At 46.1% G+C, this 25,857-nt stretch overlaps 2 protein-coding genes across 5 annotated transcripts in view; one reads left to right on the forward strand and one right to left on the reverse strand.

The window, feature by feature from the left end:
* The window catches only part of MILR1 (mast cell immunoglobulin like receptor 1), a 162,449-nt gene extending 157,827 nt beyond the window's left edge, over positions 1-4,622 (reverse strand). Inside the window, exon 1 of the mRNA XM_089771810.1 lies at positions 3,991-4,622. The gene's annotated coding sequence lies outside the window, so the exon portion shown is untranslated. The remainder of the gene's footprint in view (positions 1-3,990) is intronic.
* Positions 4,623-6,305: 1,683 nt separating this feature from the next.
* TEX2 (testis expressed 2) overlaps positions 6,306-25,857 on the forward strand; it is a 149,321-nt gene continuing 129,769 nt past the window's right edge. The window contains exon 1 of one of the 4 annotated variants that reach the window (XM_075903893.2): positions 6,306-6,484. The gene's annotated coding sequence lies outside the window, so the exon portion shown is untranslated. Of the gene's footprint in view, positions 6,485-6,513; positions 6,647-17,748; positions 18,069-25,857 lie in introns of those variants that run through there. The other 3 variants (XM_075903889.2, XM_075903890.2, XM_075903892.2) reach the window with 3 other exon arrangements.

The following is a 25,857-nucleotide window of genomic DNA, read 5'->3' on the forward strand; positions in this document are numbered from 1 at the left end:
CGGGGGGGTCCCGCGCCTCTGAGGCTTTGCTCTGGCAAAGCCTCAGAGGCGCGGGACCCCCCCGCGACTGCGGCTTCAGTCAGGGTGCCTGTGGTCTGCTGGGGACCGTCTCCAGCAGACCACAGGCACCCAGACTGGAGCGGCAGCAGCGGCGGTTCCCCGCGCCTCTGAGGCTTTGCTCTGGCAAAGCCTCAGAGGCGCGGGACCCCCCGCGGCTGCGGCTTCAGTCCGGGTGCCTGTGGTCTGCTGGGGGCCGTCCCCAGCAGACCACAGGCACCCAGACTGAAGCCGCAGCCGTGGCGGGGTCCCTGCCTCTGAGGCTTTGCCAGAGCAAAGCCTCAGAGGCGCGGCACCCCGCTGCCGCTGCGGCTCTGCTCCCCGTGTCCCTGGTCTGCTGGGGGGGGGGGGGGCGCAGCTAGTGTGCTCCCCCCCCCCCCAGCAGACCAGGCTTTTGTTTTGGACTCTGGGGCAGAGCAGCTGGGGCGCTGCCGATTGGTCCTGCAGCGCCCGTGGGCACTACTGGACCAACCCGGCAGCACCCCAGCTGCTCTGCCCCAGGTCCTGATTCAGCCGCTGCTGGTCAGTTTCAGCAGCGGCTGAATCAGGACGTCTGGGGCAGAGCAGATGGGGTGCTACTGGGTTGGTCCAGTAGCACCACAGCTGCTCTGCCCCAGGCGTCCCCAAGTCAGCTTCTGCTGAAACTGACCAGCGCTGACTACAGGAAGCCCGAGGCAGAGTTGCTCTGCCCCGGGCTTCCTGGAATCAGCTGCTGATCAGTTTCAGCAGCAGCTGACTTGGGGACGCCTGGGGTTCTTAAGTTGATTCTGTATGTAAGTCAGAACTGGCAGTCAGTTTCAGCAGTGTCTGAATCTGGACGCCAGTTCCGACTTACATACAGATTCAACTTAAGAACAAACCTACAGTCCCTATCTTGTACGTAACCCGGGGACTGCCTGTACAGTAAAAATAAGTCTCTTTATGTCTATACTGTGCTTAGATAATGAGCCCCAATCCTTGACTTGGGTTTTTAGGTGCTTCTGTTATATAATTATTAATAATAAGATTTAGATATGTTGACAGGTGGTCAAAGGATATTTTAAAAGACATTATTTGGTTGTATTAGCCAGTCTGGAACTATTGTAATTTGATTTCATATCCCATTTTTAAATTTGTTAGTGAATTAGATTTACTATTTTGACATCATCTAATAAAGTGACCTATAAGTTTTCTACACCAGGAAATCTATCAGCACAACTATGCTGATATAATGAACCACTATAGTAATATTGGGATAACTCCCCATGAGGACACTCTTCTTAGAATGAATACCTTTCTCTGGTTTAGCTCATGTTGCTTTGTTATAAATGCTATAAACTAAACTGGAAAAAGGCACTCATTCTTGTCGTGAGAATCACAGGTCCGATGATGCATACCCAAGGGGGGAAGGACAGAACCAGGTGGACCGTTTTAGCAAATAAAAGATATTTATTTATAACAGTGATGAATTTATAGTATTTATTCTAAGATTAATAGACCGCGTTAATAATGAATTTACAGTATTTATTATATTCTACGATTTCTAGTTAAACGTGTCAGAAATATAAGGATGGGAATGGCAAGGGGAATAGTCTCTATTCTAAAGATATCCAGCTACACTAATTAAATAACAGTGATAACTACAAAATCTATGTACTACCAAAAACAACTACAACACTAAGCTTATACAACAAAGAAAATCAAATCATACATACCAACTTACACAGCACACGGAACATTTCAAAGATAACGGTTTGGTTGCGAAGGCCTTGGTTATGCCCGAGAGTCGGGGGAGGTGGCTGGTCGGTTAATCAGGCCGGCGGCGCTTTGAAGTATACGGGAAGGCACACGCACGGTGGTACGCGTGTTGCGAAGACCTCCTCGAGCGAACTGTGCAATGGGTATTTATCCCCAAGTCTGCACATCGCTTTCCTGCACTTGCATATTACCATATATGGCCCAATGGTCATCAAGTGGGGGTCTGTGTCCCAGGGGTTGGGCCGAAACTGTGCAGATTTCATGTGACCTGGTAAGCCCCGCAGTTCTCATGCCAAGGTGACAGATGGGAGAATCTAAGGCTATTTTCCCCTTTTCGTACCTTCCCTTTTTCGAAAGGCAATATGCAAGAAGTGTGTGGCCAGTTTCTCCCAAAGAGTACTGCAACCCACTGTAGCAAGAGCGGCCTGGCCAAACTTTTTTACTTGGGGGGGGGGGGGCAGTTTTTCTTCTAACAATTCTGAAATAAGAGTGTCCTCACAGGGAGTTATAATGATGTTGCTATAATTATTCCAGTACAGGCAGTCCCCGGGTTACCTACAAGATAGGGACTGTAGATTTGTTCTTAAGTTGAATTTGTATGTAAGTCGGAACTGGTACATATTGTGGGGAAACTCTAGCCAAACATTTCTCCAGAACTCAGTTTTATTCTCCCATACCTCACTTCCCTCAGTCCTTTATTCTCAAGCTGAGGTGTCTGCTGAGAAAAGCCGCTCCGCGTCTCCCTGGTCTGCTGGGGGGAAGCAGCTAGTGCGGGGTTGCCTCACCCCGTTTGTAAGTAGGGATCCGATGTAAGTCGGATCCATGTAACCCGGGGACTGCCTGTATACCAGTATGTTAATGCCAGTAAATTTCCCCACGCAGAGAAGCCACAAGTAGTAGTTCTGTTTGCTGACTGCATGATTTAAACTTTTTAAACAAGACACTAGTGCATGGAGCACCTTCCCTTTCGAACCAATGATCATTCCTACAACAGTTCAGGATTAGCAAGCACTTTCAGACATCTGACAGTTCCCTGAACACGTGAGAGTAATGAGTACTCAATTTTTCATTAATTCAGCTTAATACTCTTACGGGCAATATCTGAGTCTAATTTGTATTATTTATTGTGCTTATCATGGTCCTGCCTAGGGACCAACCAACGCTGGTGCTGCATTGTGCTAGGCACCACAGACAGAGTAGTAGGTAAGTCCATGCCCCACACTGAACACTTTAACTAGGTCTACCACTGGAGGGGGAAAGCCCTGCAGAGATTAGTACATTAGAATAGCCTTTTCTGTGCCATTCTCCCTCCTTTTTCCTCTCTGTCTTCATCCCTACCTCTGGTTCATTCTGCCTCTCCCTTTCTCTGTAGAATTATTCCCCTCCCAGCCAGTCTTTTCCTGTCTGTTTCCAGCAACCTGTCCATTCTCAATTCTTCTGTGTCTCCTTCTCACAACCCCCACCCCACCCAATTGCACTGGAGCTCAGCTCCCCTCACTTTCCTACTATACTGGATCCAAGCTCCCCACCATGCTCTCCCCCACTACAAAGGAGTCCAGTGCCCTCCAAAGACCCACTACACTAGATCCAAGCTCCTCCTCATATACCCCACTACACTGGAACCTAGTTCCCCCCATACACCTGTGATGGGTTGGATCGCAGGGGTTCCCTTTGGTGTGCTGATCAAGTGACTGATGCCCACTCTTCCTGTCCCCTGGGGCTCCCCAGCACCTTGTCCTGCTGGGCCAGAAGCTCTGGTCTCTCTCAGTTAAGGCACAATTAGGATTACTGCTCCCCAGCAGAACAATACACCCTCTGAACCAGCTCAGCTCTGGGAGGGTTCAACAATAGGACTATTGACAGTTCTCAGGAATATAGCCCCCAAAAGGGATGAAAACCTCAAATAAATTCATCTTACTCTAGTCTATATAGAAGTTTTACATAGAGAAAGCTTGTAAGTTCGCAGTCTTTATTGATGAAAGAGAGATGTGCACAATGGTTGCTTCCCCCTCCCCCGGTTACAATTATTTACACTGGGCTTGATAATAAACAACAGTGTTTTTATTAAGTATAAAAAGTAGGATTTAAGTGACTGCAAGTGAAAACAGACAGATCAAAGTGAGTTACTAAGCCAAAATAAGCAAAACAACAGCTAATCCTAATACACTAAGAAATTTGATACATGAAAATTCTTACCCTAACAAGTTGTTTTAATCATCTCTTTCACAAGTTAAGCAGCCTCCTAGCTTGGGTCCAATTCTTCCCCCATTCAGTCGTAGATGTTTCCAGCAGGTATCTTAGCTGGTAAATGTATGTGTGTGGGTTTCTTGGTGTCTGGCAACTCCCTCTGTTGTTTGGTTCCCCCCTTTATATCTTTTTTGCCTAAGGTCAGAATTCTTTGCGCTGAGTTCAATTTTTTCTCCCCTGAGTGGAAAAGTACTGATCCAAAACGGTTGTCATCATTAGGTGGCCTAACCACAGTTTGGGCTTACAGAAAAAACAAACATTTTACAGATCATTGATTTACTCACCCAGCCATTAAGTTCCGAAAGTATCACTAATGGCCTTTACTAGAATAGCTGGATTAATAAAACAGATTTCCACTTAATGTTTCTAACTTTACAGACAAGAAAGCTACATGTACACAAACAGGATATTCAGGTTCAGCAGATTATAACTTTTAAAATGGCATGTCACATGATGTACTTCATATAAAGCATCTTTGAGTAATGCATATTCATAAGCCAATTTTCATAAAGCATGGAGGGTCATGACATACCCCACTACACTGGAGTCCAGTCCCCACATACACTTCACTACACTGGAGTCCATTACCCACAAACACCCCACTGTACTGGAGCCCACTTTCCCTCCATGAACCCCACTACACTGAAGTCCAATTTCCCCCCATAAACCCCACTACACTGGAGCCTAGGTCCCCCCATAGTCTCCACAATACTGGAGCCCAGGTGCCCCAAAATACCCCACTATACTGCAGCCCAATTCCCCCAAAACATCCCACTATACTAGAGCCCAGCACCCCCATACACCCCACTATAATGGAGCCCACACCCCATAAACTCCACTACATTACAGCCCAGTTCTCCCCCCCCATACACTCCAGTACACTGGAGCCCAGTTCCCCCTCATAGACCCCACTACACTGGAGCCCAGTTCCCTCTCATAGACCACACTACACTGAAGCCCAGATTCCTCCCCCCATAGACCCACCTACATTGGAACCCAGTTTCCCCCATAGTAGACTCCACAATACTGGAGTCCAGGTGCCCCCAAACACCTCACTATACTGCAGCCCAATTCCCCCAAAACATCCCACTATATTAGAGCCCAGCACCCCCATACACCCCACTGTACTGTAGCCCAGCACCCTATAAACTCCACTATACTACAGCCCAGCTCCCCTCCGTACACTCCACTTGAGCCCAGTCCCCACCCCCATAGACTCTACTACACTGGAGCCCAGCACCCCCATATACCCCGCTATACTGGAGCCCAGCACCCCCATATACCCCGCTATACTGGAGCCCAGCACCCCCATACACCCCACTCTACTGGAGCCCAGCACCCCCCCCATACACCCCGCTATACTGGAGCCCAGCACCCCCACATACTCCCCGCTACACTGGAGCCCAGCACACCCCCCATACACCCCGCTACACTGGAGCCCAGCACCCCCCCCATACACCCCGCTATACTGGAGCCCAGCACCCCCACATACTCCCCGCTACACTGGAGCCCAGCACACCCCCCATACACCCCGCTATACTGGAGCCCAGCACCCCCCCATACTCCCCGCTACACTGGAGCCCAGCACCCCCCCATACACCCCGCTATACTGGAGCCCAGCACCCCCCCCATACACCCCGCTCTACTGGAGCCCAGCACCCCCCCCCATACTCCCCGCTCTACTGGAGCCCAGCACCCCCCCCCATACACCCCGCTCTACTGGAGCCCAGCACCCCCCCCATACACCCCGTTCTACTGGAGCCCAGCACCCCCCCCATACTCCCCGCTCTACTGGAGCCCAGCACCCCCCCCCCCCCATGGGAGCCCAGCACCCCCCCCATACACCCCGCTCTACTGGAGCCCAGCACCCCCCCCCCCCCCCATACACCCCGCTACACTGGAGCCCAGCACCCCCCCCCCCATACACCCCGCTCTACTGGAGCCCAGCACCCCCCCCCCCCCCCATACTCCCCGCTATACTGGAGCCCAGCACCCCCCCCATACACCCCGCTACACTGGAGCCCAGCACCCCCCCCCCCCCCCATACTCCCCGCTATACTGGAGCCCAGCACCCCCCCCCCATACTCCCCGCTATACTGGAGCCCAGCACCCCCCCCATACACCCCGCTCTACTGGAGCCCAGTTCCCCCTCACAGAGCCCGTTACACTGGAGCTAAATGGCCCGCACGCAGCCCAGCCCGCTCAGCGAGCGCGCCCCGCGCTGGCCCCTGCGCCTTTAACAGCCGCGCCAACCGCCGCGCCAAGCTAGGCCCGGCCCCCCGCCAGGCCTGGATTGGCCGCGCCGCGTCAGGCAGAGGCAGCTCCGCCGTTTCCCCTCCTCCCGCCGCTGGGGCTCGCGGCTGGCAGCGAGCGAGGAGCCGGGCAGGGCGACGCTAGAGCCACCCCCGCCCCGGGCAGGGCAGTACCATGAGCCGGCGATAAGGTAAGCGGGGCAGGGCTGGACCCGCCTCCGATCCGGGCTCTCCGCCGCCCGCCTTCCTGCTCAGCCGGCGGGAGCGCCGCTGCAGAGCCCCGGCTGAGGCGCTGGAGCCCGGCAGCCTCCTGCAGGCACCGGGATCGGGCGAGGAGAGCTCCGGCCTCGGAGGTAGCAGCAGCCTGGCTGGGCCTAGGGGGGAGGGATACGCAGCTGCCTCTCAGGGGCTGCACATGGCGGGATTAGGGGCAGGGTGTCACTTGGGGGGGCTCTGGGCAGCGGTGGGGTGACAGGCTAATTCCTGGGGGGGGGGACTCTGGGCAGCAGTGGGGTGACAGGCTAATTCCTGGGGGGGGGGAGGGCTCTGGGCAGCAGTGGGGTGACAGGCTAATTCCTGGGGGGGGGGAGGGGGGGGGCTCTGGGCAGCAGTGGGGTGACAGGCTAATTCCTGGGGGGGGGGCTCTGGGCAGCAGTGGGGTGACAGGCTAATTCCTGGGGGGGGGGGCTCTGGGCAGCAGTGGGGTGACAGGCTAATTCCTGGGGGGGGAGGGGCTCTGGGCAGCAGTGGGGTGACAGGCTAATTCCTGGGGGGGGAGGGGCTCTGGGCAGCAGTGGGGTGACAGGCTAATTCCTGGGGGGGGGGGCTCTGGGCAGCAGTGGGGTGACAGGCTAATTCCTGGGGGGGGGGCTCTGGGCAGCAGTGGGGTGACAGGGTTATTCTGGGGAGGGGGGACTCTGAGCAGCAGCAGGGTAACAGGAATTTCTAGAGTGAAGAGGGGCTTTGTGCTGAGGTGTTTATATGGAGGCGAGTCTGGGTGGCATAGATTATATTGGAGCTCAGGGTTTCCCTAGGGTATAGGGGACTCTGGGTGGAAGCATTTTTAGTGTATGGGGGGGTTGCTGGCTGTCAGGATTGTTGTCAGGCTGGGAGGGTAGAGCTCTGACTGTAAAAGGGACTTTAATATGGTTGAGGTAGGTGGCAGTTGGAGGAGTGACCTTCCTGTCAAAATTCCCCTCTTGCCATGAGACAGCGTAATCCATAGGCTTTAGCTCTAGGTTGTCTTGTCCCCTTGTTCCTATCGGAGACATAGTATTGATTGCAGCAGCGGAGTTAGGAGGAAGGCTGTATCATGTCTGTCTCTTTAGCTTGTGGTAGCTGAAACTCACAGGGAACCAGCCTAGGATGCAGGTGAGAGCCCCAGCCACAACAGGAAAGAGTACTAGAACAGCCAGTTTTCATCCGCATATAGATTACATTGGTATGTACTTCATGACAAGTATGCTGCATGCCTGTATGCTACAGCTGAAAGCAGAGTTGGTGAATGGTGCTTTATCACAGTTTTGGTTTGTTTTGCACTTAAGAGGGTTGGATGGTTGGTTGCCTGCCGGTGAGCAGTGAGCCATTCTGGTCAGATATATCAGGTTTGTCTTTTTGCATTTTTTTGGATTCTGATGAGTTCAGATTCAGAAGTCAGTGGAGTTACTGCTGATTTGCCCCCTCCCTTCCCCAGTGTAACTGTAATTGAAATCTGGCCCTATACTAGTAAACAGTGGATATGGAACCTGACAGGGATAGTTTTTATTATTTTAAAAAGTATCTTATCTTAAAAACAAGTTTCCAGACCTCTGTTGTTGTTGTTACTTCAAATGAGCATGGTTTGAATCTTTGCAAATAACTTACTCTTCAGTATTGATGTGGTTTTTACTCATCTTGTTCATTAAAAGTAGGTGTTGTCAGTTGTACCTTCTGGTTCTCCTGCACTTAATTCTCAATACTGCTATGTCAGTGTTCAAATCCAAGAACATTATTCTAGTTGGCATTAAAACTGGGTTTTACAACTTCTAAAAAAAGTTCCTGCTCAACATTTGTTCAAAACTTGTTAACATTATATACCTCATCCACAAATGTGTTCTCAACTATGGCTTAGATTCAAAGGGGCCTACAGGTGCTTCGTGTCCAGCTCCCACTGAAATTCAGTTAGAATAGAGTGCCTAACTCTCTTAATCACCTTTGAAAATTCCAGTCTATGGAAGCTCCATTCCTATTACAGTGTTTTGTCATACTTGTTTGTCTCCATACGTGCCGATTTCATGATCTTGTTTCTGTGGCTTTAAAAAAACCAAAAGCACCATTCAATAGTATTAGCTTGTTTTATACAAAAAGTTATAATAATGGTTTCTAAATTACAGTTAATCTAATTTAAAATGTGAAAATATATTTGTGTACTTTAGAGTATTTTAAAAGCAATCAAGTGCATACTCTAAAAATAGAGTATTTAATCAAGAGGTATATGATTTTAATTTTAGCAGAAGAAAGTAAAGTTAAGCTTTTGTGAAATAAACAAGTCAGCCTTTAAAGTTTTGTTTGTTGTGATATGCCATAATATAGGTAGGGATCACCTGTTCTGATTGGCTAAAGACATCACATATAGAGATTGTGGGAGAATACTGTAATAAATGCTATTTTACAATAAAATACAAATCTAAATCTATATCTATAGAAAGTTTTTCCTTCTGAATGACAGAATGATGTCATCACATCATCAGCATCAACAGGCTCTCTCAGCAATCCTGAAACGGAGAAGGGGAGGGTGCAGGCAAGCGAACAAGTAGAGGGCACAGACCCCTAGCAGACCATTATAAATGAAAGAATTTAAAAATATAAATTAATGGTCTTTTTTTGGTTTATTTTTTCCTTTCTTTTAGATAAAGAAGTCACTTGCACTTCTATTTTATGGTTAGTTTCAAATTCAGATTTTTACCACATTAGTATCTGAGTTTCAAACATTACTGGATAATACTTAGCTGTCTCTGCACAACTGTTTAGACTGCTGTTGGGTGATGTAAATAAAAAGATGCAGTGAATAGGGAGTAAACAGATGTGCAATTTATATGGTTGTGGACTGAAATATTTGATATTTACATGGGTAAATATAAGATGGGTTATAGACTACTGAAATCTGAAGACAGCAATGTAACTAATGAAGGGAGGTAAATAGCAAAGAGGACATGACATCAGGACAAATGTGTAGCAATGTATTAGTTTACTGGAAAGGGCAATGATTAGGGAAACCTGTAATTGTGTCCCTTTATTACAGGAGAGGGGAACTTAAGGCCTGGTGGTCGGATGTGACCCTCAGCTTCTCTGGATCCGGTCCCCAAGGCTCAGGGTTCACTGCAGCATTGGGGAGTCCATACCAGCATGCCAGTCCCCCTGCCACTGTGGGGCTGAAGCACACACAATCTACTAGCCTGGGGTTCCCTATGCTCTGGTGTGTGAGGGGAATGCAGGGGGTGTATTTTTGTTTCTCAGTAGATGGCCACATCAATGAGGGTTTGTGTGGTTTTTTTTCTCACTTGTGTGTGGCCCCCTGACTGACTTTTCTATGGGTCAGCAGTCCCCCCAACCCAAAAAAGGTTTCCCGCCCCTGCTTTATTACACGTGAATACTTACTGCTATGGATTTATCTGCTAAAACCCTCCTGATAGTCAATATCTGTGACTCTGTCAATCCATCTGGACTCCAGCTCTCCTCTCTGCACTCATTCAACTCCATAGGTGAAACCTGGGAAAAGAAGTAAGTCTTACAGCATGGCCAGAAAGCCAACAACCTTAAGCCACATGAGACTTAATGAGAACTGGTTGTAAGTCTCTGACCTGGTGTGTTTGAAGTGGTGAGTATTAGATTTAGAATGAAGACTTAATTTACAGAGGTTGAAGAGCCAAACTTCATCTATTATAGTCTGTAATATGATACAGGTAGGTAAAAATGGAATGGAGACCTGATGGGATTTTAAATGTGATGGAGTAGTTGGAGGTGGGAGCCTGGGGGCAGAGAAGAAGCAAAATTAGTTTATTATTGAGGCATAGCTTAGTAGCTAAAAGACTGGGAATCGGGAGATGCGGGTTTTACTTTTGGCCCTGCTGCCTATGATCACTAGTGAGTTTGCAAGTTACTCAGATCTCAGCACCTCCATTTTCCTATTGAAATGATGATGATGGTTGTTGGGAGATTTAATTAATGGATACCTCTCATGCACTCTTATATTCTTGACCTGAAGATGGTATGGTCCAAAATATTTTTCTTCTAATAAAGCTGTAAGATATGTGCTGCTTCAAGCAGGACAGTACGTTGATAGGAGAGGTGAATGCAATAATGTAGGAGTAGAGAGATCTAATAAAAATAACAGTTCGGTGAACTACTACTACTTATTCTCAGTGGGAATGATTTCTGCAGGAAAGATGATGAAAGGAGGAAATGCAGGAGGATTTTATGGAAATTGTTAGGAAAGGGTTGTTCTAGTAAGCTCATGGGCCCCTCCCCTGACTCTTCTGCAACTCCTCTCTCTGCTCTGAATCCCTCTCCCCTCACTCCAGCCCCCCCCACCCAACCTTGTGCCATCAGCTCCCCACCCTCTGCCCTCACTCTAGTGCCTTCTGCCCTGAGCCTCCCAACTCTTCCAGCCCCCTGCTTTCTCCTGCACTCCCATCTCCTTTTTATTAAAGCAAAAGACAGAAAAGCTGCAAATATTGTCTATCAAATAAGATCTATCTAATGTTTGAATTGCTACTTTTATTAATAGCAACTTATTTCTTTTTTCATTTTTGAAAAATACAATAATTTAAATAACACATGTATATTTTCTTTTTATTTTTCAAACACACACAAAAACCCATCACTTCACTTAAAGACCCAAGGAACTCTGGGTACACCTGCTAGTATGTTATAAAGAAGAGATAGTAGGAGATACAAGGGTTATGGCAACTTGTACGGATAAGATAGCCTCTGGTTTTGGAGGAGAAAAGGACCAGGGATCATTGCAGTGCAGAACAGTATGGAGGACAATACTGCAGGTCAAGATTGTTAGGATTTGTAGTTCAGAGGACGAATGTGGGAGGTAAAAAGACAGGGTTGGTTCTATCCCAGTAGGTAGTGAGAGACCCTTCCATGTAAGGAAAGGGCTCCCTATGAAAGAATATAAACCTTCATCTAGTTAGTATACTACATATTAGATTCTAGTATAACTCTTAACAGTCTTTCACAACCCCAGCCTTGAAAATTTGTATGCTCAACTGACTTTATTCATGTTGTCATCACTTTCATATAAAATGCAAAATGACAGTGCAATGGAGGAGAAATGACAAATAGCTCCTTTGGTATTTATATGGCAGTAATCACTGGCCTTAATCTACATGGCCTTTTGAGATTTAAAATTTTTATCTGCTTATTAAATGTGGTTTCTTTTGCTCTGAAAGCAGTCACTTGATTTGATCACTTCAGTTTAACACTCTGTATTACTTCGTGTGTGCAGAGAGGAAATTACATTAATAAGCACGTTTGATCCTATAGTATTTATACCTACCTAAAACTTGGCACCATTGAGATGCCAGGGTGGAGAGTGCAATAATCTCTGATGACAAAGAATACTTTTAATGCTTAGAGCAGGAAGAATTGTTTTTTAAGACCTTAGTAGGAAAACCATACATTTCATAAATTGCTTAGTATTACCTCAGTAGGCATTATGAAATGATAAATTAACTCTCCTGGAATGTGAGTCTGATTTTTTTTTTATAGCATCTAGCTGCTCCAAACCTCAATTTTAGACCTGTTAAGTTACCTGTCTGGTTGCTGTATTGTACTGGTTTTTCTCCCTCCTTTCTCACATTTATTTCAGTGATGCTGTGGTTGTTGCTGCAGCAGCTCAGCAGCTTGCTTATTGAGAGCAACAGGATTGACTTTGTCACCTGTCTGTAGAACAGAATTAATCATTTCAGTTTTCAGATAGAGAGGTAAACATATGAGAACTGTCAAGAGTTTATAATAAAGCCCCTAATCAGGAAAGTGCTGAAGTTCCACCAAACTTATCCCCTTGTTTTCATAGAAGCTTCTACCATTAACTTAGAATACTCAATAGGTTTAAAGCCAGAGGGTTTATCTCTATAATGAGATATTCTGACCGCCCAAAAGAACACTCGTAACAGCTTCACTTTAAATCAATATGCCTCTCTTTTTTCATAATCCCATGTTCTTAGGCCAGAGTTGAAAGTATTTTGCATAATGTAAGTATGTGATGGGACAAAGCACTTGGACAGTCAGGAATTTGTATTGAAGTTTTTTGTGGTCTTCATTACAATCATCAAATGTTAAATGTTAATTATAAGTTCACTGGAAGATTTACTCAGCATTGCTCAGGTTCTTCAGGTCAGAGGCTTGGGGCTCTGGGATGTGTGTGCAGGAGTCAGGGCAGGGGCTTAGGAGGTATTGAAATAGGGCAGGAGGTGGGAAGGACAGGCAGCTGCTCCCCAGGGCTATTGGGGTGACTGCTGGGTGGCCTGCTGGCAGCGTTGCTCCCGGAGCTGTTGGGGCGGTGAGGGGGTGTTTGCTTGCTGCCCCCCCCCCCATGGTCATTCTGCAGTATAACTGTCCCTGCTATCGTGGTTCTTCCTTTGTTTCTCATCAAATGGAATCATATTCCATGCATAGCCCATTGCTCAACCAAACTCTGACCTTGCTTTAAAATATGATACGGGAAGCTGCATACCATATTTGATAGTTCTAGCTTTCACTGTTTTAAGAGAAGTTCTTGAACAGACTTATGGACAAAGACACTGACAGATGCACTAACACTCTCAAATATATAGTAGATTAGAAGATTTACCTGGCCTTGCTTGGATTCTTAAATAAATTTGTTTTTTTTTTTTTAAATAAAATGAAGATGTATATGTTTCATTTAAATTATTGTCTGTCTCCGCACAAACCAGCTGCCACTGCCGCATCCCTTTAAAAATGCAGAGGGCAGCGTGAGGGTTGTCCTGAGACCTGGCAGAGGACCAGAGAATGAGCCAGTGTCTTTGCTCCTCTCTGTCCCTTTAAGAGTGCAGAGCTGCAGCTGGGAGTTGTGCTCAGATGCAGCCTGAACTGGAAGTGAGCGCTTAAAGCGCCCTTCCTTAATGACTAGTCGAGTAGTCGATGGAAATTCCATTGACTACTTGACTAGTAAATTAATCGATACTAAACATCCTTATTCAGTATGCAGGCAGTTGAGTGCTGAAAACTTGAGAGATCAAAGTCAGATGCTGCTTTTGAAAAATCGCTCAAATGGATTATACTGGACCCTATTCAGCCCTCTCCCAAAAATAAGATACTAAACAGTCTGAAGTGCAGCAGAAAATTATTTGAGAACAAAGGGAAGCCAGATGGTTTAAAAGTTTCTTGTGAAGTGATGAACAATGCCAGTCTTGCATACGTTTTGCAGAGTTGGTCTCTAACCTGCAGACTTGAGATCTAAACTTGCTGTAAACTAGTGATAGAAAAATCTAGAGTCTGGTTTGAGTTGATCATTAATATCTTGAAAGAGATGATAGAAAAAGATGGAGAGGAGTGGATATTTTAATCCCCACTTTTTTCCATCTCCTGAATATCCCAACTCTCATCTCTGAGAATGGCAAGACCATTGTTTCTCTGTATTTGCACCTTAATTATTTGAAAACATTGTTTTGCTGTGAAAAGTATAGGCTGATATACTACTCTCTGGATCAGAATTTTTGATGAAAAGAGATGACTTTGAAGGACAGATAAAATATAGCAAATATTGGCGTTTTCCCCTTAACGCCCAGAAGAGTAGTGTAGATCATGGATCAAAAAACTCCTGGCTCACGGGCCATCTGTGGCTTGAGCACTTCCCAGTCTGTCCCACGAAATATTTTGAAAATCAGGCCTGTGTAACTGCCAGCCAGGAAGAGCAAGAGGTGGATGGTGTGCAGGGACTCACCTGAGCATGTAGCTCACAGCAGTACCCAGACCTCCAGCACCCACATAGTCCCAGCCATAGAGGGCATCACTTGATACAAGAAGTCATGCTGGTTGCCTCTACCGCATTGTGAACTGTACTGGCCAGGGAGCCACCTGAGCTGATGCAGTTCTGCAGCCAGCAGAGGTGGGGCTGTTGGGTTTTGCTTTGTTACCCTGGGTGAGGGTGGGAGATCCAGTGTCTGGATGTCAACAGGGGACAAACAGGATCCAAGTACCAGGGCATGGTTGTTAGCCGGGAGTGGGAGGGCGCATCCCAGCGCTAGGCCACAGTGTGTCATGGAGAGGACTCAGTTTCATGTCTCTTGTAGGATCCTGGGCTCCTGGATGCAGGGGGACATGCTGTCAACTTTCGTGTACTGTATTGCCAATACCAAGGGTTCAAAACTCATGAAATGCCCACCTTAAAAAAGAAAATTACTTCTTGAAATCACAGCTAAAAATATCTTGTGGGATTTTTCTTTGACATCTGGTGTTTGAGTTCTTTGGCTAAACTTGGGGCATGTTTTCTAGCTTTTCTTCACAACTCATGAGATCTAAAGTCGCCCCCCTCCCCCCCCAAACCCCCCCCAAACCCCCCCAAAAAAACAACAGCGTTGGGATTCTCTTCTCATATAATGCACCAACAACAAGCGTAATATACTAAGTCAGAGCAATCACAGTTGATAGCAGTGCACGAGGCATCAGGTAGTGATGTTCTCAGATCTGGCTTAATTCTAATAATGTGACTTTTTTTTTTCTGGAAAGCCCCAGTTATCATAGAATACTAGATCCTCGAGGTCCCTTCCAGTTCAATGTCCCCCTGCAATTTAAACTGGGGCTTGTTGTTCCAACCACATTGCTTTTGTTCCGCTTTGTGGTTAAATGCATTTCAGTGGTGATGGTGGTGGTGGATGTAATGATGTTTGTGTCTCTTGGTGCCTACATAGCTGTGTTGTTAGACAAGATAAGCTAATCTTTTTAAAAACTTTGCAGTTCTTATAATGAATTTCCATAGCTCGCTCTCTCTGGCTATCACTTTCACTTTTTTAGCTTTAACTTTATGACTTCATGGCTAGATTGAAATGTATTCAAAGGGTGATGAAAGGAAAATAGGCCTGTGGTTGGTGGTTATGGATTAAATAAAATGTTTATTAATAAAGGTAACATTGTATCTTTAATTGATATTGTGAACAAATACCATAACTGTCCCTGCATCACTATTCTACTATATTTTGTGAATATATATTAAAACAGTGCAGCTATTGTATTTTAATTTTTCCAAAGCATAGCAAGAAAGGTGTTTAGAGGAAAAGGACTAGCTGTGCATGCAAAGTAATTGTGATGTTATAGCTGATTGCTTTCTAATGACAATAGGCCTAGTTTTGCAAGGTGGATATATAAACACCCTAAAGCACCAAGCAGGGCAATTCTTTGGATCAGGACCATATAGATTAATTTCCTGAAAATACTCATTTTTAGAATCCTACAGTTACAAGAGCAGAAACAGTATTTAACTGTAAGGACTTCTGTTATTTCTGCCATCCATGCTTTTTAAAAATTTAACACTTAATAAACAACAGCCCCTAAAATTCTGTGTTCTGAGACGTAGCATGCCAACTTTTAGCCTGGGCCAGACACTTTTTTTTTTAAATGTCCAAGTATACAACTTAGAACTGGATCTGTGCTTGTAATGGAAGTGCCAACAAAAGGAACACTAACAGTGGATAAACCCCTGTATCTTGAATATTCCTTTTCTTCACTTGTCATTTGACCTTTGTTTATTCTCTCTAGTTTTACTTCTTGTGACTAGATTCCCCAGTGATTATAGCTAGTAGATATACTGCTTGAGATTTGACAGCTCTGTCAACTTCTCTTATACCTATTCTGTGGAATAATATAGGTAGTGGCACTGCAACTTTTCTTTCCAAACCTCATAGGCAAAATGCCTAATGGTGATCTAGTATGACCACTTTTAGCACTTGGTAGTCTGCATAATCCATTCACATTGTTTGCTGCTGAAGTTGCTGTGAAGGACTGATGTCTGTTGTGGTCATTTTTGGGGTGTGGGCACTCTAGCTGCCAAGAACTGAATGAAACTTAGAAATCACATTTAGGATGGCTGATCTATGGCCCACACTCACTGCACTGTTATTGATTATTGGCTTGTGATGGATATGAGGTGAAAGTAACTATATTCCATGAAGAGTCTCCCCTCCACTCCCCCTAAAAGGGGGGAAGCTATTTAATTTCCATTTATATCTTTGTGTTTTGTTGGAAATGGGACTTTGTCAAAGAGATATGAGGATGAATGGCTTCCTCAGACGACAGTGTACCTTGGTGCTGCAAGGCAAAGGTTACTGCCATTTGTGTGCAGTGTCCCATCTCCTACAATTTAGCTCAACCATTAATAGTATTATAGAAACAACTACACCCCTGGTGCATAGAGATGTATGAGGAAATGAGTAGATAGCTTTAACAGCACATCTGATTTAGAGCTTATAAAAATTACCATTGCTATGGTAGATTACATGGCAATATACATCAGTCTGAATGAGCTGTATTATAAACATGGAGTGATTCAACAATGCAGCATGAGGAACTAAGGCTCCAAAGGGCAATATAAAATTGTGTATCTGATGGTTTTTGCTGCTGTTTAACTTATTGCTAGGCAAATCAAGAAATAAAATAACCAATTAATTACATATCATTTTTCCTGTGAGTTGGGGAAGAAAATTGGTGACCTATATTAGATCAGATGAAAGCTATCAAGTGGCTTAAGTCTTAAATTTGACCCAGATTCTTGTAATACTCTTTATTTTTCCTGAACTCTAGATCTATGTGGCACTTTTGTAAGATCAGACCACTCATATATCTGCCTAAAGTCCTGAGTCCAGCTATGCCACTACGTTGAACAAGAGTTGAATGGCGCAATATTTTCCAGGGTTGGACCCAATGTGTCTGTCAGTGAGTCAGTATGGCTTATCACATGAGTAAGGCTTTGCAGGTTCAGTCTCAAATTGGACTAATTATAAATTACTAGCGGGAATTACCCGGCGCTGCTTGGGAAGGTTGATATAACTGAGGTGAGGAGCCTGAGGGGAGGGAGTGGGTAGGGAGCTGCACGCCTGCTGCTTGCACCCGAGCCCGCCCTCCGCTTCCTTGTCCCTCTGCCAGCCTTAGTGAGTGACTGTTCCTGCTGCTTCCCCCGGGAAGCCGCTTCTCCCCGCACTGCCAAGCTCTGTGCAGCCCCATGGAGAGGCGTTGGTCTCTCATCTCTTCCCTTCCACAGTCCCGTAAAACCTTCTCCTGGATGAAAGGTTATCCCATGCAAAGTTTGGTTGTGATAGCTCTTATAGTGTCCAAGTTATTAAAGCACAAACATTCTCCTTTATATATTATAGATTAGTATGTGATGGGGCATCTGCCCCACACTGACCTGTTAAGGGTTAAATCCTAGCCCTGGGAATGGGCAGGAGCTGTGGAGCTAGCAGCTGTGGCTGGTATGACCCAATTAGGGCCCAGGTGAGGGCAGTATAACTAAAGGCTCCTGTAGGGGTGGAAGCAAACCCACTTTTGCTCTGACTGGGGAGCAGGAAGGGACCCGGTTGCCAGGGAAGCCGACTGCTTCCTGAGATAGGGCAGTGCTGGGAAGCTCTGGCCAGGGAAGCTCCTAGGCTACAGGACCTGAAGCAAGACCTGAATGTATTAAGGCTGCAGAGAAGCAGCAAGGGAAGGCAAAGGCAGGTCCACATCCCCTTGCCAATGATGAGAGGCTATTTCAGACTACAATTTGGCCCCAAGGTAAGGGGCTAGATGAAGACTGGCAGTGGGTCACTGAGGCAAGGAGGGCATAGGAGGTTGCAGGTTCTTAGGGGGAGGACTCCAGGATGCAGAGACACAGGGAGATAGCAGCCAGAAGGGGGTGCTTCAGCACCAAGAAGCTAATTCCCTCAGGGTATGTCTACACTGCAGTGTTATTTCGAAATCTTATTTCAAAATAGTTAAGTTGAAATGGCTTATTTTGAAATAATGCGTCTACACACACAATGCATATTGAAATAGCGTTTTGCTATTTTGAAATAGCACGTCCACCCTGAGTGGATGCTGAATCGCATTTAAGGCATGCCGGAACCAGGTACAGCAGGGCATCAGGTCAGGAGTTACTTTGTGTGGCTGCTGCCTGAAGCTATCTGAGGCCTGTGCTTAAAGGGACCATCCCCCGTGGACAGCTGGTTCTCAGCTTTCCCTGCTTGCTTGCCTACCTCGATGAGGGACAGCAAAGCATTTTGTCTCTGAGTGCTCTGGTTGCCCTCACTCTGGACACCACAGCACTCTGCAACATAGAGCCAGAGCTGCCCCTGGGCACTCTGTTGCTTCTCGTGGATGCGTTGCTGCGAGCCAGGCTGCACTTTCTGCAGGTTGCCATCTGGGAGGTCCATTGTGGGGCTGTCAGTATCCAGGAGGCCCTGTGGGAGAGCTTGCACCCTGAGGAGCATTAAGAGCCTCTCTGGTCTGCCCCACTGGGGGCTTGTGCCTCATTCCTCTCTCACGTTCTTCCATGAGAGGGTGGGAGGAGGGAGCTGGAAGGGGGAAGAAGGGGGAGGGAAAGCTCAGGGTTGGGAGTCTTGCTGGAGCAACTTGACTTTCATGCAAACCTTCTCCTGGGTTCACATGTGGCCTTTGGTGGCCAGGCTGGCAGCAAAGACGGCCACGTTCCTCCATCTAGTGCGGAGATCATGGACGTTGGGGGCATCCCCCCCCAAACCTGAATAAGGTCTATGATCTCCAGCCTGGACCAGGAAGGCGTCGGCCTTCTCTGGGCCCTGGCAGGCTCCTAGGAGCTGTCACACTGCTGCTTGGGAGTGGTGGAGGGCTAGCTGCCAGTGGCTTGCTGACTCGTGTTTTGGGGCCACTGGCTCTGGGCTGGCAGGTTTGGAGCTGGCACAGGCACTGTGGCCAGAGTCAACCCCTTTAAGGGCTCCGGGGAGGTGGGTGGGAGAGGAGTGTTCTTGGTTGAGGCTGGAGTGGCCACCAGGGCACCTAGGGAAGGTTGGAGGCCTCCTATTTCGATATAAGTGTCTACACAGCACTTATTTCAAAATAGCTATTTCGAATTTGGCGTTATTCCTCGTGGAATGAGGTTTACCAAATTCGAAATATGTCCTCCGCTATTTTGATTTAATTTTGAAATAGCAGTTTGGCTGTGTAGATGCTGGTAAAGTTATTTTGAAATAACGACTGTTATTTTGAAATAACTTTGCTGTGTAGACATATCCAGAGTGACTAGCAAGAGGCACCTCAGTGGTGAGTCACACTGTGTTACATGGCACTTAGGGGAAAACAGAATTTGCATACATGGTAGCTGAATTTAAATAGTAGAACAGTGATCTTAATTATTGCACTTTGGATTCTGTGGACAAACAGGAAAGTAGGATACATATTCCCACCTACATTCTTTCATTTTCAACTGTATAGTTGTCCACTACAGGCTTATGGGAACCACTCGTTTGATTAACATTTGCAGGATGAAATCTACCTACATCTTTTATACCTCCATAAGTAGCTAGTGAAAATTCAGAATATGAGCATCTTCTAAATGTAGCAGCCTAGAGGAATGATTTGATTTAGGGGGATTAGACAGTAGCTCTTTGTGCTGGCTGAGGTCCATCTGTCTATTTTAGAAATGTGCATCTGTCTGTCCATTTGAGTCAGTTCGTTCAACTCCTCTTCCTAAACAGTAAGAGCAAGGACCACCAAATTTGGTATGCAGCTTCCTCTGATCCTAACTTAAAGCGAAGTCAGGATGTGCCTGGAATCCAGTTGTTTTTTGTCACCTGGAAAGGGAGGGGGCTGATTGAAAAGACAGCTGTATTGTAGAATGACCACTGGGGACAGCAAGTGTGGGGGACAGCTATACTCATGGTGATCCAATTTTCCTCACAAAAAATTGGGACACATGATCTGACAAAGGATTTTTTTTCTGATCTGTGAATTTATATGAAAAATCTTACAAAAGTATAAAAATTAAATCATAGGGTGGTGATTGAGTGGGCTGGGATTACAAGGTGCTGGTAGGGTGATGAGTGAGCAGACTGAGGGTGCAGGGTGTGGGTGGAGGTGGTGTGTTAGTGGGTTGGGAGTGCAGGGTCTGAGCATGAGGGGAAGTGGAGCCACTTACTTCCTTTTGTGTGGCTCCCAACACTGTGCCCCAGGAACTGCCTCCCTCTGCTCCTATTGGCCGGATTCCAGAGCAGTGGGAAGAGCCTCCAGGAAGTGCACTGCTGTTCCCCCAGCCAGGGGAGGGAAAGGGAGAGCAGCTGTGCACGCAGCCACTTCTAGCTGCGCTTCATCCCCCACAACCCAGACCTGGTGGGGAGCCTCAGGGCTTTTTCCCCCCTTCCCCCCACTGCTGAAAAATTTGCCAAAATATTGGAAATTCTGGGACATTTCGATGGTGTATGGGAACAATGGGACAGCATATTTGAAATTGGAACTGTCCCAGAAAATGCGGGCCGTATGGTCAGCGTAGCTGTACTGCAGAGTGACATACAGGGGAGTAGCTGCACCAACAAAACAGTGGCCAGCTAGGGCTGGGGCTCACCATTTTGCCAGCAATCAGACCCAGTAAGTGGCCCCTGTGGAAGCTAAGGGATTTGTATGTAGCCATTTTGACCTTTTGGTTAGCCTAACTTGTGGTAACTCTGAGACTTAACGCGAGAGCTGTGAGAGACGCTGTTGTCGCCCCTCATCTCCCTTGTGCTTGAGATAAGGATAGAATGCTGACTCTAGGGAAGCAAAATGCAGGACTATGTAGCACTTTAAAGACTAACAAGATGGTTTTAGATGATGAGCTTTTGCTTCAGCTACACCAGACTAACATGGCTACATTTCTATTACGACTCTAGTGAAGACCTTGAGATAAGGTGGCGTCTGAAGGGAATTGTTATGGAAAGGGGAATAATTGTTTATTGTTATATATACTGTCTGTTTATATATAATATTGGCTTCTAATTGTTTTGTATTTGACGATCTGTCTAGCAGCAGCTTCTTTCCTTGCAATATTGCTCAAATAAACTGTCTCTGACTACTTGTTGCTCACAAACGCAGAGTGAAGGCCTGTTTTCTTCCACACACCCCTGTTGAAAACCCCTCCCCCTGGCCTGGGGGTGGGAAGCCTGCCCCTGCCCCCCCAGTCCTACCCCCCCTCCCGGCACGAGGAGATGCTGGGAACTGCGGCCATGCCCCACCCCCGCTTGCAAAGAGCCGGAACCATGGTCCGGCCCTGGTTCCCCTCTCCCCACCCCACCATGAGAAAAAGAATTCAGGTTTTTATTTGTGGGCATTTGCATCATTTAAGCTAAACATAGAGTTGAAAGGACTTACAGATAGACTAAATTAATATTTTTCAAGACAGGGAAAATGATAGGGAACAGAGGTGACAAGATCAGCATATGCATATGAACAAACAGAGGTGAGCCACGTATCTTTCTGCTGATCCTCTCTGGTTATATTGTAAGAACTTTTGCCCTACCTTGCTTTGGGATTATTGGTTTGGTGGTTTTTGCTTTGGCTTCGTGCAGTGGGAGAACAAAGGTTGGGGTGTATGTGTTCATGTGCTGATTAGGGATGTAAGTGACTAGTCGAATGCAAATGCTTATCGGGTAGTTGAATAGGAACGTAACTGATCGCTTCTCCCCCTTGCTGCCTCTAACAGAGAGAGGCAGCAAGGTGTGGGAGCAGGAGCCGATGCTGGGGGGAGCTGGCCAGTTCCCCCCAGCACCATCTCTGTGGGAGTAGGGGAGGCAGAGGGTAGTGGGACAACGGTGTGAGCAGGGATTGAAACAGTCCCGCTTGTGCTGGTCCTGACTGCTGCTGCTCCTCTTTCTGTGTTGCGGATTTTCTACACCTCTCTTTGACATTATACCAACCTAATCCCTGTGTTTGATAGCTCAGTGTTGACTGGAGGACTTCTCCCATTGACATAGCTGTCACCTCTCCCGGTGATGAAGTACCTATACCAATAGGAGAAGCCCTGCTATTGGTGTAAGCAGCACTTCACTAAATACTACATTGGTGCTGCTGCAGAACTATAAATGTACGCAACCCCTGAGTCTCTTCTTTTGCTGAAATGGGAGAGGGAGGGAGAATGAGAAGAGAAGGCAAACTCCAGCTCTCCATCAGAATAGTTCTCTGGGTAGAAACATTTTTGTTCCATGAGTCCAGTAGCAGAAAAGGTATGTGGCCCCTTAGCACACATTTTTACCAATCTTGGGAAATGTCTCTGTTTTTCTTTCCTCCTTTCTCTTTCTGAGGTATGGCTACAGTATTGCCGTATGCTGGCATTTTACTAGGGCTGAATGTAAATCTGATTGACATGAGGGGAATGTTGCATTAAGCACAAAAGGCTTTTTGGTGCTTGTAAAGCTCAACACGTTTTTTTTTTTTTCATTTCTTAAAAATGTGCCTGCATTTCTTAGCACAGCGTCCCTTGCTATGTTTTCTTAATCTCCTATTAATCTTTTCATGAACTGGAATTTAAGAGAGTTCGAAGCACACAATGTTTCACTGATGTTCTATATAAGCTGCACAAGTCTACTACAGGAAAATATTGGGCCCATATGATTTTTTAATAGAATTTTAGGAATTATGCATCAACGTGTATGTTTAAAATATTGCATTAGCATTAATTATGTTAAGCCTAACCTTATCCCTGGGAAGTAGGTGGGTAAGTATCTTTATCTCCCTGTCTCAGATGTAGAAAAGAAGTTCAAAAACATATTGCCCAAGGTCCCACAGTAGCTTTGGACAGAGGCTGGAGTATTTACATCACCAGGAGAGAAATTTTGGTGTAGACCCATGCACAGCTATGTTGATACAAATTTACCTAACTTGGTAGCACAGATGAGGTACCAGCCAGGGTCAGAACTTGGGAAATCCTGGCTCCCTATATCATTGATTGTCAAATTGTGGGTGGGAGAGAGCTAGCTTCTTACTTGGTGCTGGCTTTTCTCACTTCCAGCGGTCAAATCACATTGAAAGGCTAAATGTCCAATACATTATTTTATACAATTTTTCATGTAAATGATTGCAGTAGCTGTCACAAGTAGGTGAATGAAAGGAGATGTGGGCATCCAAATGAATGGGAGAAAAGGTATTCACTAAAAAATTTCTTGTTAAATTGCCGTTACATTAAAACCTTTTTTGGAAATGTTTGAGAACTGAAAAAAACATGAATGGAATATGTCTTGCCATCAGATGTAAAAGGGCCTTACAACATTAATCCTGCAGTTTGATAATCCTCTGGCGTTGAATCAGAATGATTATAAATGTAAAATATGAAAAAATGTAAGTCAATAGTTCTCTTCTTCTGAAGAAGAATAAAAACACACAAAGAGGCAAATCTTATTAAAAGGCTCTTGTGTGGTTAAGAATAACTGTTGAGCAAAGACCACGTTCGCTGTGACCTGAGTTATGGTTTACAAAGCTGTAGCTGTATAGCTGCTTTTTTCCAGTGATCTTTCAAAGTTGAACTTTGGGTCCCCTAGAAAAAAAGTTAGTAACAGTGATGCTTATTTCTATTTGTAGCTTCTTGTTGTTAACTCACTTTATTTTAAATCACGTCCTTAACACTAGTTTCTTTATTCACATTTATGGAGGCCTCTTTCCTAGCTTTGTTGTAATTACAGATGAACAGGCTACTGATGTGGTGGTGTTTTTTAAAAATAATTTTTAGTTAGATCTCTTGAGTTACATTTGCTCTGGCTTATGCTGGGGCCAAGCCATTATTGTCAATGGGATTGCCTGGTTAGTGTATAGGGCAGAATTTGAGCCCTATATTAATATGGCAAATATGCCAGTGCTACATGCTGAGTAATTTATCATGGAAATTCTTCTTCTTTTTAAAAGACAAAGAGAAGTTTTAAAGTGGATTGTAGCATGGAACTTTTTGGAAGAAAAACATTTTTTTTGTACAAAATGATTTATAAGCAAGTGAGGTGGCAGACACTGATTAGTCTGTTTCAGCATAATCTTGAATTGTGCTAGTTTTTAAAAAATGAAATTGAAGTTTAAGAATTTTGCTGTATTATGTATACCTCGGGGGGGAGGGAAGGGAGATCTTTGTATACTACTTGCTTAGAGGTAGTTTCATCTTGGTGACCAAGCATATAAACTTAATAAAGCTAAAATAAATAATAGTTTGAAGACTTTTAAACCACTTTGCTTTTAAAAATTTTAATCCAAAATGGTCACTTTATCCTTCCTTGATTAAGAAAACACATTTTTCTAAGCCACTTAGCCAAAAAGTTAGTCTTTTACCAATAAATTTTTTTCAAAATCCTTTTAATTTATTCAGTGGTGCAGGCAACTCAGTCAACCATAGACTAATCCAGAGTTTCCCAAACTATGGCCCATGGCCCGGTACTGGGCCAAGGGGAAAAAAAATACCGGGCCTCAGCATGGCTGCTGGGAGGGGAGCAGAGTGGGGCGAGCTGGAAGGAGGGGGGGAGGAACCAGCCACTGGGAAGCAGTGCTGGGGGCTGTGGGACAGCACCGCAGAGATGGGGGAGAGGCAGGCAGGTGGCAGAAGCAGGATTGGGGATAGCAGGGCTGTCCGGCAGCGGAGATCGGAGAGGGCAGGTGGCGGAGCCAGGGCTGCATATGGGGAGGAGGGGGAGAGGAGGAAGAGCTGGCCGGGAGAGATCAGGAGGAGGAGGATGGGAGAATCAGCTGCTGGAAGCAGGGCTAGACGGGGGCAGCGGGGCTGGTGTGGGGGGGGTCGTTGGGGGAGCGGTGCTGACTGGGGGAGATTGGTGGGTGGTGGGGGGGAACCGGCTGCTGGAAGCAGAGCTGGACTGGGGACTGACCTAGGCACATGCAGACCCTGCAGACCTTGGCCGACGAGTGAGTCTGGCCGGGGATTCCATTTTGCCCCCTCCCCCCCACATACCTTCCCTGGAGTAGTTGCGAACTGCCCGGCAGGTAGACACACTGACAGCATGAGCACATCTACCAGCCAAGAAGCTAAGGACTAATATACCTAATTATAATAAAATGTACCTGATTAGAAAATACCAGGCATTTTATGTGTCTGGTAATTTCTCAATTTCTTTCCCAGACAAAACCTTCAAATACTGGACTGTCCAGTACAAAACCGGACACCTGGCAACCCTACCCTTCCTGCACCCTCCCTCTTAGCCAGATACCCTACCCCCAATCTGCTCCTGCTCCCGCCTCCTGAAGTGCTCATGTGGTGCCGGGTCCCCCAAGCCCTAACCCAGGCTGGGTGGAGGATGCAGCTGGGTGAAAACTGAAAATTTATTCATTTTTCATTCTTTTTTTTTTAATATGCGTTTATACTTTTGGGCTGCAAAAGACCGCACTGAAAAAAAACGGGTTCCAACTAAAGTAAAAAGTTTAGGAAACCCTGATCTAGCCAGCTTTCTATCCACCTTACAGTCCATTTATCTAATCCATATTCCCTTAACTTGCTGGCAAGAATATTGTGGGTGACTGTATCAAAAGCTTTGCTAACACTGGCACTGGGGGCTTTGGGAGGACCAGAAACAACTTATTTGAATATTCATCATTT

The sequence above is a fragment of the Pelodiscus sinensis genome, chromosome 20, assembly GCF_052426305.1.
Source record: "Pelodiscus sinensis isolate ZL-2025 chromosome 20, ASM5242630v1, whole genome shotgun sequence".
NCBI classification, from domain to species: Eukaryota; Metazoa; Chordata; order Testudines; family Trionychidae; genus Pelodiscus; species Pelodiscus sinensis.